This window comes from Chiloscyllium punctatum, chromosome 38 (genome assembly GCF_047496795.1).
Source record: "Chiloscyllium punctatum isolate Juve2018m chromosome 38, sChiPun1.3, whole genome shotgun sequence".
Taxonomy (NCBI): Eukaryota; Metazoa; Chordata; class Chondrichthyes; order Orectolobiformes; family Hemiscylliidae; genus Chiloscyllium; species Chiloscyllium punctatum.
Genome location: NC_092776.1, coordinates 65,951,435 through 65,966,939, shown reverse-complemented (window position 1 = coordinate 65,966,939; position 15,505 = coordinate 65,951,435).

Below are 15,505 nucleotides of genomic sequence, written 5' to 3'. Positions count from 1 at the left end.
TTACAGGGAGAAGGCAAGAGAATGATACCAAAAGAGAATCACATTTATCTCTGTAGAGAGCCAGCACAGCTAAGGTGGTTTGTGATACATTTGTGATTCTGACTGGAATCACAGTTCGACCAACAGAATGTAGGGAGTTAGACCACGGTGATATTGGCAAAGCCGGGACACGTCTACGCAACAGAATATTATCCAGCACGTACATGTCACAGGGAGGATGGCGCTGTCTGAAAATCCTGCAGGGATTCCTGCGGATCAAACACAGCACACTTCACTATTGAGGTAAAGTTAGCGCTCTGTTGGGTGGCCAAACGACCTAAGGGGCTGGATTTCGATTCCAATCTCGTAGGTTCACATCGCACCGCTGCAATTTCTGTGGCTGCAGCGTGTTCAAAGCCCCAAAGGAAAAAGCAGAACCGTGGGTTTGCTCCTTAGAGAACCAGCTAGGATATGGTCTGTATCATGATCGTGTTCGCCTCCCACACAGTAAATCGCGGGCTCAAGCAGCTCTACTGCTGCAGCTTTGTTCGAGGCAAGTTGAGTTTTCACCGGAATCGAAGAGAGACCGTTGTTTCATCGCTGTTGTGGAACAAAGTCCTGAGGTGACTCTACTCGTCACTATTTGGTTTTCTGGCGAATGGGAAAATAATTCCAATGAATTGCGATGTCATATGTTATTAAATTTCTCCTATTTCCTTCATTTCTGTCCTGGAGACGGCGGAAAGCAAAGGTAATCTAATCGAGACTGTGATTGGTAAAATTCACTTTTTATGGCCCATTCTTATTGTGTTCTTTCTTTCTTTCTTTTCAGCACTTTCTGGGAAGTGGTGGTGGCACTAAGGCTCCAGTATTTTTGAAAGAGTAGTTTGGAATTTAACTGCTGTTAATTGTGAGATTAGTTCATGGCTCATGCCCTCGGACTGTCTCACATTCAGCATTCATGTTTCTCTGTGTCTGAAAATGCATTTGGTTTGTCATTTTTGTTTGTGTTCCCTGTTAGATGCTGCCTGTTTTGCCATTCTATAAATACATTACGAGATAACACGGTTTGTGAGGTAATTTTCAGCAGTAAAAATCCTCAACTGAAGATCCGAGAATATTTGACAGAGTATGGTCAGTCTGGGCAAAAGTAAGGAAGTATTTTGGTTCTTCAGTGTTTCACAATGCTATCTTTCCAGTGAACCGCCACAGAGAGCGATGGCAAGCCACGCTAAAAGTAATCCTTTCAAGTCGGTGTAAGCAACACAACGTTATTAGGGTACCCAGCATGGAAACAGAGTCTTCAGTGGATCTCGTCCATGCTGACCACATAGCCAAAATTAAACAAGTCCCATTTCCCAGCATTTTGTCCCATCCCTCGAAACCCTTCCAATCCAGAAACTCATCCGGTTACTTTTGCAATCTTCTGAGTGTACTAGCCTCCTCCACTTCCTCTGGTAGCCTATTCCATACACCCTCAGCCTTCTGTGTGGGAAATATGCCTCAGGTTCGTTTTAAATTTCAGCCCACTCACCTTAAACCAATGCTCTCCAGTTCTCAACTCGCGCCAGCTTGGGTAAGAAATGTAAATACTCCGTTTACAAACCTTCCATAACATCATGCCCCAGCTGCTACGCTGCAGGTAAAGTTGTCCCAGCCTATTCTGCCTCGCCCTACAGTCCAAACATTGACGACATTCTTGTCTATAATTTGTAAGCAATTTTACATGGTTTCTTATCTTTTCGATTATGCCAATTACGCTGGACAACAACGAGCTATTGGAAACGGAAAGGTGAAGCATAGAATTGCTGCAAATATCAGTATTGCACGCCAGGGAGCAGTGGCAGGCCTTGTTTCTGTAATGTAATGGTTATCACATTCGCTTTAAATGCGAAAGTTCCTCAGTTCGAAACAGCGCCGTTCCCAACGGCAGCCTTTTAGACGGGCGGGAACGGAGCTTTCGTGCTTGCGTTACCATCAGCAAACCTAGCATTATGTTTGCTTGCGCACATCTGCTCTCATGGTGAAAAGTAATGCAATTCCATTTAATTGCTGTGTGAAACATTGTTAAGATTTTCTCCAACCTGGTTATGAACGTGCGCCATTCTGTTGAAGCGTGTAGATTCCGTGTTCTCATCCTTCCACGAAAAGCAGCACCACATTTGCATTCCTTGTATAGGCAGCCCGGTTCAAAGACAAGGAGAACGCTGATGTGAATCAGGGCTTCCTAAAGTATCCTCACTGTCAAATGTATCCCAAAGTAATCTTTGAAAGGCCTCATTTGGAGGGTGGCTGTCGTTATTCAATGTGCGAGAATTAGCACCAGAAATCCTGAATCATCTTTTGCATCATTTTGGACATTAGTGGCTCATTCAATGAGTAAAAACAATGAATGAATTTACATCTCAGATGAACCTCTGGACTTCTGCTGTCAAAGCATCACTCATATTATTGTGTGCCGTGAGATCTAAGCCATGTTGGAACTGAAACTTTGGTAATGACAGACAGGCTACTGAATGACATTGCATCCATTTGGCTTTCTTGAAATCACAGATGAGCAGGAAAATGTAAACGGGGAAGGGGGAGTGGGCAAGGGGAATATCATAGTAAGGCAGTTGCAGCTCTGCTGCAACTCCTTCTTTGTGATTCATTCAGCAACAAGAGACGTGAAAGTGACTCAGGCGGGACAGCTCCTCACATCGAGAACAAAGAGTCCTCAAGTACAGTTATTCTTTGACATCTTCAGGAGTGAGGGGTGGGGTAATCACCTTTTGACTTCTGTTAATATGTTCAGAAACTGCCTTTTACATTGACCTGATCAGTAACTGCATCGATAATAACTACCATAGAATTTAGTAAAATTTACTGAGTCGCTACTCATCGATTCCCACACAGGGTTCCACCTCAGGTGGCAGCCATGTGGCTCATGTCCTGGTGTGGACATTCTGCAGCAATGATTAAGGTAAGAGACAAGGAAAGTGCCAACTCGTACTGGCACCGAGGTTTGATCATCCTCACAATGTGATCTGCATTCTCGGATTGTCCTGCTACCTCCGCCTTTCAGGTGGAGAACATTCTTTGGGACGCTTATTCTGCAAAACAGACAGTAACTGTAAGTATGCTGCACGGTATGATGTGGAACACGCCTGCTCAGCTTTGTGCATTTCCCCTGTAGTCCGGTGTGTTTCGAGTTCCATGTAAACGTGAAAGTTGTTCTGTTTTGAGCAAAGGACGAAATCATTTACCAAGGCAAGAATCAAAATAGCAGTAATGTCATGGAGCTCATGGTTTCTTTGTCAAGGGGGCATAGCTTTAAATTAAGGGGTGGTAGGTATAGGACAAATGTTAGGGGTAGATTCTTTACTCAGCGAGTCGTGAGTTCATGGAATGCCCTGCCAGTAGCAGTGGTGGACTCTCCCATTTTATGGGCATTTAAACGGGCATTGGATAGGCATATGGAGGATAGTGGGCAAGTGTAGGTTAGGTGGGCTTGGATCGGCGCAACATCGAGGGCCAAAGGGCCTGTACTGCGCTGTAATTTTCTATGTTCTATGTTCTATGAATCATAACCGAATATCCATTCTCTCATACAGACATTACATTTGTGGCTTAAGCGAATCTCAGAAGTTTAATTGCAGCTTTCCAATGATTTTTGCCTGGATTGAAAGTTTGTTGCGAGATTGATATTGCAGTCGGGCATATCCCTCCAGCTGTGCGAGCAGGAGATTGATCGCAGAACTGTTTCCCTGTGACTTTGTTTCTAATGTTTCGCAGGAGCACTATGGAAGGTGTAAGAAAACATGCTGCATTTGTGGCTGGTTTCGTGGCCGAGTGGTCGAAGGCACCGTTTTCCCACTCTAAGGTGGCGTGTGTTCAGATCCGACCTATGCCCTTTTTGTGTGTGTTGCTGTGTTTAAATTCCAACACAAACATGCGGTTTTGCTTCTTGGAAATGTACCTGTGTTTTGGGAGAGCGCAGACTCTCCATCCTGTCAATGTTGATGCTGTTATGATCACCTTTGCGTCCCACATGAAATGTCCCGGTCTCAAGCGGTTCCATTGCTGCATCATGTTCCGGCCAAGTTGTGTTGTTCACTGTTTTCACTGAAACCTAATTTCATCGCTGTTGTGAAACAAATTCCTGCAGTGACTGTACTTCTCATTATTTGGTGTTCTGGCGAATGGGAAAATAATTCCAGTGAATTGTGATGTCATATGGTCTGAAATTTCTTTTATTTCCTTCACTTCTGTCCTGGAGACGCGGGCTGCAGGCACTGCTGCATGTTGATCGGATGGGCAAATTAATCTAACCGAGATTGTGTTTGGGAATCTTCACTTTTCATGGCCCATTCATATTCAGTTCTTTCTTTTCCCTCATTTCGGAGCATTTCGGGAGGTGGTGGTGCACTAAGTTTCCAATACATTTTGGGAGTGCTGTTTGGAATTGCTCTGAAGGATCTGGGAGTCGTTTATGGCTGATTGCCCTTAGAGTGTCCCCAGAGCAGCATTCATGCTTCAATTTCTCTGAAAGTGCATTTTAAACAAACTCCCATTTCCCAGTATTTGGCCGCTATCCCTCTAAACTCTTCCTACCCAGAAACTCATCCGGTTGCCTTTGAAATCTTCTGAGTGTACTAGCCTCTTCCACTTCCTCTGGTAGCTGATTCCATACACTTACAACCTTCTGCGTGGGAAAGCTGCCTGAAGTCCCTTTTATATTTTCCCCATCTCACCTTAAACCTATGTTCTCAAGTTTTCAACTTGCCCCACATTGAGGAAAACAAAAACTGAAATATTCTGTTGACAAAGCTTCCTTAAGGTCATGCCCGACGATGAAGGGAAAGTTGTCTCAGCATGTTCAGAATTGCCCTACATTCCAAATTGTGCACCTCTGACAGCATTCTTGTCTATATTTTGTGAACAATTTCACGTGATGTTCATAATTTTTCAATGATGTCAATTACGCTGGAGAATAACCAGCTCCTGGAAACAGAAAGGTGAAACTTTGAACGGCTATAAATTTTAGTGCTGGCCGACTCTGAACACCAGCTGCTCGCGGTGATGCTTCTTGTAGTACAGTGGCTTTTGGAGTCACTTCATTCACAAAAACTCCCCACTTCAAACTCCCCGCTTCAAAATCCGGCAAGAATAGCTTTATTCCCGATGGCAGCCTTTCAGACTGACATGAGCAGAGCAGAGTTTTGTAACTTGCTGTTCACATCAGCAAACCTGGCTTTGAATTTGCTCGCTCAAACGTGCTCTCGTCGTGAAAACGAATGTAATCCCGTTTCATTACTGTGCGAAACATTGTTACGGTTTTCTCCAACCTGGTTCTGAATATGTACAGATGTGTACAGCATTGGTGGTCATTCTGTTTCAGAGTGGAGTTACCGTGCTCTGATCCTTCCACTAAAAGCAGACCACATTTGCTTTCCTTGGGCAGGCGACAGGTTCAAAGCCAAGGAGCAAAGGTTCCCAGCAAAAATCCTCAACTGAGGACCTGGGCATGTTTCATGGGGAATGGTCAGTGGGGGCAACATCGTGGAAGTCCTCGCTTCTGCAATGTTTCTAAACACTAAATTCAAGCGTGATTGGATTTTAGTGTTCTGAGGCATAATGTAAATTGATTGGTAAAATAGGAATTGTTTCCTAATTAGCAACCAACTCAGGTTTGTTTCACAGCCAAATGTTAATCTTTCCAATTTTCCAGGACACGCTGAGACTGCTAGCCGGCCATCACAGGTATTTGTCAGCTCTCAGTTCTGAACAGCATTCACTCTCATTTAAAGGTGGAGGGTACGCCTTCAAAATCATAGCAATGTTCTCATCACAAAATCCTGCAGCTTCTAGTCTTGGGGACAGGGGTTGGAATGCAGACAAACTGCATTGAATGTAAAGATTTTCACAAGGGAAGTGCCGTTCATGAGGTGAGAGTTTCTGTAATCCGTGTCCCAGGGCTCTGCAGAGAGCTGCAGCGGCCACTTTCTGTTCACAGCGGGTGTCTGGAGAGAACAGTGTTTGTCCCTATCGCACTACATGTGGGTTCAGGGAACACAGAGTCATCAATGGTTTGTGCTGCAATTCAACCTTGCCATAGATTTACCGGTTTAAATTGAGGTAGGGTGGTATTCCCATAGTCTGATCTGGAACAACCAAAGCTCCATACCTGGATGGTCTCAAACTCCTAACCTTTATGTTGCAGCCTGATGTTGATCATTTGAGCCACACAGCCTATCACGAAACAGGCGTGCCGATTTCCTGTAAGCAGGAAGGTTAGCTGGGATCTGAAGAACGGAGCCCTCACCGTTTTCAGTCTGTCACCATTTTTCCTGTTTTCATCACTGAGAGTGTCAGAGAGCTTGAGTGGTTCTCAGACACCCAAAGGGAAAGGAACCATCACAAACTGGAAGATACCCAGGCCCATAGATGTGACTGCCTGAGCTACATCACTATGAATCTGGTACTGGGATAATTCAAGCCCACGGCTTGACAGAAACTAAAGATTAAATACAGCGCTTCAGGATACTCAGTGCAACTGTATACCATTGAGATACAGTGGGTATTGAATCCCTTCTGTTTCACCACTTCATCAAAGCCTACCGGTCAAGCTATCCAAAATCTTAATTTTTGTATCTCATCGTCGATTTCCCCCAGCTAATGTGAACATCTTGTTTTCATCTTCCTTATCTACACTAATTGTAAACCAATAAGTTCTGTGGCATCTCGCTTCAACTCCAGTTGCTCCATTGCATCTTAAATAACTCCTGAAACTTTCTGGTAAATGAATGAGCCTATCCCCTCTCTGGACCCTCCTATCCTTCACAATGTATGATGATCGCTGTTGTGAGTATACTGATCACCCTTGGCCAGGAGGAGGGAAATTATAGAGAGAGTGCTCAAGGAACACAATAGGACTGGCACATTTTGGGAGAGAGAAATAATGTTCTTGTTTAGAGACAATTTCTTACTTTATTTTGATTATTCTTTTCTTTCTGCCTTAATAGTCATGGATTTTGGAAGCTTCTTTCTCTGAGGATTGCAAGGAAGGATATACACACAAAAACATCAAAGAAAGGGAATTATTTGTCTGTCTGATTTCTCACTTGGACTCACACTGTCTTTATTAAACTTCTTTGAATATTTGAAGAAGATTCACAGACAGGACACAACAAACAAACATTTAATCAAAATCTGATCGATTCATCAGAAACTGAAAATTATTGTCGTTTGAGTAAGTGTTGCATCCTCAGTCATTACCAATCACTGCATATAATTTCTCCACCATATCCGCCCTGACGATCTGAACCACAGTCTTAGGTGATTGTTGGTTTGTCCCATACATCGGGTAGGTGTGTTCCAGGTCGAGGAAGCTGGTAGATGACTGGATGAACTGGGGTTGGGGAGGAGATGGGTTTTGAGTGACAGACCTTGCGAGTATTTGAACTGAGCTCAATCAGCCATTACCCTCACGCCATGCCAGCTGACCGGGGGAGTATCTAACTGTTATTGTCTCTGTCTGTCTGTGACAGAGTGTGGGCTAGGGGTCACTTTTTCCCTTTTTGCCTTTCTATCGCTCTCTCTCGCTCTCTCTTTCTCTTCTCTCTACTCTCTCTCTCTCCTTCTCTCGTTTTCTCTCTCACTCTCATTCTCCTGCCCTCCCTTCTCCACCTCTTCTCCACCTCTCTTCTGCCCCAATCCCCCTCTTCTCCCCCTCTTTTAACCGTCTCTCTCATCCCCTTCTCCTCCTCCCTCTCTCTCCTTCCCCCTCTCTTCTCTCTCCCAATTCTCCTCTCTCCTCCCCCTCTTTTCTCTCTCTCCCCTCTCTCTTCTCTCTCCCCTCTTTCTCTTCTCTCTCCCCTCTCTCCTCTCTTTACCCCCGCTCTCTCTCACTCTCTCGTTAGGGTGGCACGGTGGCTCAGTGATTACCACTGCTGCCTTTACAGTGCCAGAGACCCGTTTCATTTCCTATCCGAAACGACTGTCTGTGTAGAGTGTGTACATTCTCCCCAGTATCTGTGTGGGTTTCCTCACACAGTGTGCAGGTCAGGGTGGATTGGTCATGGGGGAGTTACCTATCGCATTAATTGAACTGGTCAGACGGAGAAAGGTCTGGGCGGGTTATACTCCTACCCATCTTCCCACCCCCTCTTTTACTGTCCTCCCCTGCACCCCCACCCCTCTGTTCTCCCCCTCCTCCCTACACCCGCCTTCCTCCTCCCTCCTCACCCCCCACTCCTCAGCACTCCACTCCTCACACATACTCCTCACCCCCTCGCCTCACCCCCATTCCTCACCCCCACACCTCACCCCCACTCCTCACCCCACTCCAACATGCCCACTCCTCACCACCGCACTCCTCACAGCCCCCACTCCTAACCCACCCCCTCTTTTCTTCACCCTGTGTCCTCCCTTTGTCTCCTCTGCTGTCTCCTCCCCTCCTTCCGCCCTCTCTCCACCCCATATCCTCCTACCCATTCCTCCCTCTCTCTTATCACACCCTTTCCAAACCCCTCTTCTGCCTCTCGTCATCCCTCTCTTGCTCCTACACTCCGTCTCGTCCACCCCTCGCTCTTCCTCCTTTCTCTCCTCTGCCCCTTTCCCTTTCCCCACCTCTCCACCCCTCTCCAACACCCTCTCCTCCTCCTGTCATCCCCGTATCTGTGTCCTAACCCCCTCAGGTCCACCGCTCTCTCCTCGCTCTTCCCCCCTCCATCCCTTTCCCTTTCCCCGTCTGTCCTCCGCCTCTCCTTGCCACTCTCCTCGCCTCCTCCTGCTTCGCTGCTCCCCTTCTCCCTTCCATCCGTCCACATTCCTCTCCTACCCCTCTCCTTCGCATCTCTCTCCCTCTCCTTCCCCCTCTCCTCTCTCTTCTCCTCCTCCCACTTCCTCCTCCCCTCCTCCCCCGTCTCCCCAATATCTGCTTCCCCACTCCCGTCTATTCCCTCCCCGCACGCCGCAACACACTCTTCTATCCCCTTTCCCCTCTCTGCTCTGCCTTCTCTCCTCTCCCCTCTCTCCTCTCCCCTCTACCCTCTCCCCTCTGCCACTCTCCTCTCTCCTCTCTCCTCTCCCCTCTCCCCTCTTTCTTCTCCCTTCTCCCCTCTCTCCTCATCACCTCTCCCCTCACTGTCTCCTCTCCCCTGCTCCCACTCCCCTCCCCCTCCCCTCACCATTCTCTCCTCTCGCATCTCCCCTCTCCCCGCTCTCCTCTCCCATCACCCCCTCCAATATCACCTCGTTCCATTTCTCTCACTCCTCACCACTCTCTCCTCTCTCCTCACCCCTCTCTCATCTCTCTTCACATCTCTCCCCTCGCTCCTCTCCCCCTCCCCTCTCTGCTTATCCCCTTGCCCCTCTCCTCGCTCCCCTATCCTCTCTCCTCTCCCCTCTCCTCTCTCCCCTTTCCCTTCTTTCCTCTCCCTCTCCCCTCTCTCATCATCTCCTCTCCCCTCTCCCCCTCTCCTCTCGCCTCTCTCCTCTCTCCTCTCCTCTCACTCCTCACCACTCTCTCCTCTCCCCTCTCCTCCTCCCCTCTCTCCTCATCTCCTCTCTACTCTCTCCTCTCCCCTCTCCCCTTTCCATTCTTTCATCTCCCTTTCCCCTCTCTTATCATCTCCTTTCCTCTCTCTCCCTCTCCTCTCACCTCTATCCTCTTTCCTTTCCTCTCACACCTCACCACTCTCTCTTCTCCCCTCCCTCCCCCTCTTTTCTCTCCTCTCTCCTCTCTCTCGTTATCCCCTCTCCCCTCTCCACCTCTCCTCTCTTCTCTCTGCTCGCTCCTCTCCCCTCTCCCCTCTCCCCGCATCACCTCCCCTTACACCCTCTCCTCTCTCCTCTCTCCCCTCTACCCTGTCCCCTCTCCCCCTCTCCTCTACCGTTTCCTCTCTCCTCTCACTCATCAGCATGCTCTCCTCTCCCCTCTACCGACTCTGTTCTCTGCCCTTTCCTCTCCCATCTCCCCCTCTCCTCTCTCCCCTCTCCACTCTCACCTCTCATCTCACTCCTCACCATTCTCTCCCCTCCCCTCCTCCCCTCCTCTCTCCTCACTCCTCTTTCCTCTCCCCTCTCATGTCTCCCCTCTCCCCTCTCCCCCACTCCTCTCACCTCTCCCGTCTACGCTCTCCACTCTCCTCTCTCCTCTCTCCTCTCCCCCTCTGCTCTCTGATCTCCCTTCTCTCATCACCAATCTCTCCTCTCCCCGCTCACCACTCCCCTCTCCGCTCTCCCCACTCCCCCTCCTTCCTCTCCCCCACCCCCTCCCCTCTTCTCCCCTTCCCCTCTCCTCTCACACCTTATCACGCTCTCCTCTCCCCTCTCCCCTCTCTGCTCTCTGCTCTTAATTCTCTCCTCTCCCCTCGCCTCTTTCCTCTCTCCTCTTCCCTCTCTCCTCATCCCCTCCCCACTCTCCTCTCTCCTCTTCCCTCTCTCCTCTCCCCTCTCCTCTCTCTCCTTATCTCCTCTCCCCTCTCCCCCTCTCCTCTCTCCTCCCTCCTCTACCCTTTCCCCCTCCCCTCTCCCCTCTCTCCTCTCCCCTCTACCCTCTCCCCTCACTTCTCACCACTCTCTCCTATCCCCTCTACCCCACCCCTCTCCCTCTCTACTATCTCATCTCCCCTCTCTCCTCTCCCCTCTCCCCCTCACCTCGACCATCTCTCCTCTAGCCTTTAGCCTCTCCCCTCACGCCTCACCACTCTCTCCTGTCCCCTCTTCCCTACCCCCACTCCTCTCTCCTCTCCCCTCTATCCTTTCTCCTCTCCTCTCTTTGCTCTCTCTTCTCCCCTTTCCCCTCTCCCGTCTTCCATCTCTGCTCTTTCCTCTCCCCTACCCCCTCCCCTCTCTCCTATTTCTCCTCTCCCCTCTCGCTTCCCCCCTCCTCTCCCTTCTCCCCTCTATCCTCTCTCCTCTCCTCTCTTCGTGCTCTCCTCTCTTATTTCCCCTCTCCCGTCTCCCGTCTTCCCTTTCTCCTATTCCCTCTCCCCTCTCCCCCCACCTCGCCCCACTCCTCTCACTTCCCACCACTCTCTCCTCTCTCCTCTAACCTCTCCCCTCTCCCCTCTACCTTCTCCCCTCTCCCCCTCCTCTCTCCTCTCCCCTCACCGCTCTTTCCTCTCCCTTCTCCCCTCTCTCCTCATCTCGTCTCCCCTCTGCCCCTCCCCTTCTCTTCTCTCCTGTCTCCTCTCCTTCTCCTCTCACTCCTCGCCACTCTCCCCCTACCGTCTCCCCTCTCCCACTCTCCTCTCTCCTCTCCCATCTCCCCTCTTTCCTCTCCATTCTCCCCTCTCTCCTCATCCCCTCTCCCCTCACCACTGTCTCCTTTCCCCTGCTCCCACACCCCTCTCCCCCTCCCCTCACCGTTCTCTCCTCTCGCCTCTACCCTCTCCCCGCTCTCCTCTCCCATCACCCCCTCTAATATCACCTCGTTCCATTTCTCTCACTTCTCACCACTCTCTCCTCTCCCCTCGCACCTCTCCTCTCTCCTCTCCCCCTCCCATCTCTGCTTCTCCCCTTGCCCCTCTCCTCGCTCCCCTTTCGTCTCTCCTCTCCTCTCTCCTCTTTCCCTTCTTTCCTCTCCCTCTCCCCTCTCTCCTCATCTCCTCTCTACTCTCTCCTCTCCCCTCTCCCCTTTCCCTTCTTTCATCTCCCTCTCCCCTCTCTTATCATCTCCTCTCCCCTCTCCCCCTCTCCTCTTGCCTCTATCCTCTTTACTTTCCTCTCACTCCTCACCAGTCTCTCTTCTCCCCTCTCTCCCCCTCTTTTCTCGCCTCTCTCCTCTCTCTCGTTATCCCCTCTCCCCTCTCCACCTCTCCTCTCTGCTCTCTCCTCTCTCCTCTCCCCTCTCCCCGCTATCACGTCCCCTCACACCCTCCCCTCTCTCCTCGCTCGTCTCCCCTCACCCTTCTCTTCTCTCGCCTCTCCCCTCTCCCCGCTCACCTCTCCCATTACACCCTCCAATCTCACCTCGCTTCACTTCTCTCACTCCTCACCACTCTCTCCTCTTCCCTTGACCCTCTCTCGTCTCTCATCGCACCTCTCCCCTCCTCTTCCTCTCCCCTCTCTGCTTATCCCCTCTCCCCTCTTCCCTTCTCCTCGCTCTTCTCCCCTCTCTCCTCTCCCCTCTCCCCCTGCTCTCGCCTCTCTTCTCTTTCCTCTCCGCTCACTCCTCTCTCCTCTCTCTCCTTATCCACTCTCCACCACTCCTCTCTGCTCTCTCCACTCCCCTCTCCCCGCTATCTTCTCTCCTCACACCGTCGTCTCTCTTCTCTCTCCTCTCCCCTCTCTGCTCTCTCCTTTCCCCCTCCCCTTCTCCTCTCCTCTCCCCTCACCCTTTTCACCTCTCCCTCCACCTCTCCCCGCTCTGCTCCCCGCTCTCCTCTCCCCTGTCTCCTCTCCCCTCTCTCCTTTACCCTCTCCCTTCTACCCATTCCCCTCTACCCTGTCTCCTCTCCCCTCTTTCCTCTCCCCTCTCCTCATCCCCTTACTCCTCTCTGCTCTTCCCTCTCCTCTCTCCCCTCTCCCCTCTCTCAGCTCCCCATTCCCCTCTCCCGTCTCTCCTCTCCCCTCTCTCCTCTTCCCTCTCAAATCCCCTCTCTTACCTTTCTCCTCATCCCGTCTCCCCTCTCTACCTCCCCTCTCACTGATTAGTTCTCAGAGCATTCCGCGTCCATTTCTTTTCATTAAACTTCTGGCTTGAGGTGTTTTTATCGGCGGTTTGTACTGGAGACATTTTGGCAATACCCATTTTCTTAAACATTCATGCAGGAAGTACAGCTGTTTGCGGGTGGAACTCTCTCGGATGGCATTCCTTTCCCATCTTCGAGCAAGCTGTAGCATGTAGCGCCCATAGGTTTTTGCGAGGTTTGTGAAGGTTTGTAGCTCAGGTTGAGGTTTAGGGTGTAGGTTTGCTCGCTGAGCTGTCGGTTTGATATCCAGATGTTTCATTACCTTTCTGCTCTCTTCTTTCTCCTCAATCCTCTCTGCTCTCTGCTCTCGCCTCTCCAGTCTCTCCTCTCCCCACTCCCCCTCCCCCTCTCCTCTCCCCTCTCCAATCTCTCCTCATCCCCTCTTCCCTCTCCGCTTTCTCCTCTCCACTCTCTCCTCTTCACTCTCCCCTCTCCGCCTCCCCTCTCTCCTCTCTCCTCTCCCCTCCCTAGTTTCCGTTCTCCTCTCTTTCCTCTCTCCTCTCCCCTATTTCCTCTCCCCTCTCTCCCTCCTCTCGCTCCTCACCACTCTCTGCTCTATCTCTCTCCGCTCTCTTCTCTCCTCTCCCCTCACTCCCCTCCCCTCTCCCCTCTCTCCACTCCCCATCTCCTCTCCCCTCTCCCCTCCTATCACTCATCACCACTATCTCCTCTCACTCCTCACCACTCTCTGTTCTCTCCCTCCCCTCTCTTCTCTCCCCTCTCCCCTCTATCCTTGTGGGGTTAATTTGTACTTGCAGGATTACATTGTACTTTGCTCAAAACCTGCATGGATTCATGTCGAATTCTGAGCTCAAAAACTGCATGAATTTATGTAAAACTCCGTTATCTCACTTTTTAAGATTAGAATCAATCTAAACATCATGGCATAGACAGAGAACACAGTGGGCCAACCTTCAACATGTTGTCTAGCTATCACCATTGTTAACAGCTAACCCGAGAATGCACCTTTTTTTTAAAATAAGGTTTTGTGATTAAAGCTTAACAGACAATCGATTTTTCAATGTATAGTTTCAGTTACATCACACTGTAATTTTTTTCTATTAATTCTGTGTTAGGACTGCGCCCTCCACTATCACCTGATGAAGGAGCGTCGCTCCGAAAGCTAGTGTGCTTCCAATTAAACCTGTTGCACTATAACCTGGTGTTGTGTGATTTTTAACTTGGTACACCCCAGTCCAACACCGGCATCTCCAGATCAAGAAATTAGGGAGGTGATCACATTGAAAGATGAGGCATACAAAGTGGTCAAAAACAGTATGAAACTGGAAGATTGGGAAAGCTTTAAAGGTCAAAAGAAAGCCACAAAAAGAGGGATAAAGAACCGTAAGAAAATCCAGCAGAGAAAAGATGTATCACTGAATTTAATGACAGATAGTAGAAGTTTCTATGAAAACTTTAAATGAAAAAGAGTGGCTAAGGTAAATGTTGGTCCTTCAGAGGATGAGAAGGGGCATTTAGTTATGGGATGTGATGAAATGGCTGAGGCACTGAACAGGTGCTTTGTATTGGTCTTCACAATGGAGGGCGCTAATAACACGCCAGTGATTTGACAAAGATATGGAATCAGTGAGGATCTGGAAATAAATATTATTACAGAACACTAGTGTTGGGCAAGCACATGGAGCTAAGTATAGACAAGTCACCTCGTCCTGGTGTAATGCATCCCAGGGTGCTAAAAGAGATAGCGGGGGATAGAACAGGTGCACTGTCAGTAATTTCCCTAATTTGCTGGACTCTGGGGCAATTCCAGCAGATTGGAAAACAGTAAATGTGGCGCCAGTGTTTAAAAAAGGAAGGTGAACAAAAGATGGGGAATTTTAGATCCATTCGCGTAAGCTCTGTAGTGGGGAAAATGCTTCAGACTCTTATCAAGGAAGAAAGAGCAAGGCATTGCTGGATCCCCAAGTGAATAGCGCTGAAAATGTGTTGCTGGAAAAGCACAGCAGGTCAGGTAGCATCCAAGGAGCAGGAGAATCAACGTTTCGGGCATGAGGCCTTCTTCAGGAGCCCCAAGTGAATACCTTCCCACACATGGACCAGCTGAATGATGTCTCCTCCATGTGCACAGGGTGATGTTAAATAAAGACCATTGAATTTAAGACCTTTAAGTTATTTTTCCCCACAGTTAGGGGAAAGGTCTCTTGTCAGTGTAAAGCCACTGGTGTGACATGAAGCAGAATGACAAAATAAATCTCTTCCCACACATAGAGCAGGTGAACGGTCTCTCCCCGGAATGTCTGTGTCGATGAGTCTCCAGCTGGTCTGCGAATTTGCAATTCTTCTCACAATCGAAGCATTTCCATGGTGCTGATCTCCTCACATATCTCCAAGTTGGATGATCTGGTGAATCATTTCCCATAGACACAACATATTTATGGCTTCTCTGTCTGTGAATTTTTTTTTAGATTGTTAACTGGATAATGTTAAATAATTTCTGCAGTCAGTTCACTGGAACACTCACTCTCTTATATATGTGCGTGTGTGTGCGCGTGTCTATCTGTCTGTGTTGGTGCTTTACCACACACAAAGTTCTTTGAAACCTTTGCTAACTGATATACCTGATAAACATGTTCCCTTTATATCCAAATGAATTTAGTGACTCTGTTGGATCTTTATATCATGTTTGATTTGTCTCCCTGATCTTCAGTTCTTTCAAATTATTTCTCTGTGAAATGATTTTCAAATATTATCGTGGTCCACACAATGTAAAATCTTAGATCAAACAAATCCAATTTCATAAAGACATCCATTCTCGATTCCACCCTCCTCCCAAACAAATTGTCCAATCATCTTGACAGATGCAAAAAGCACCATCAAATGCAAAA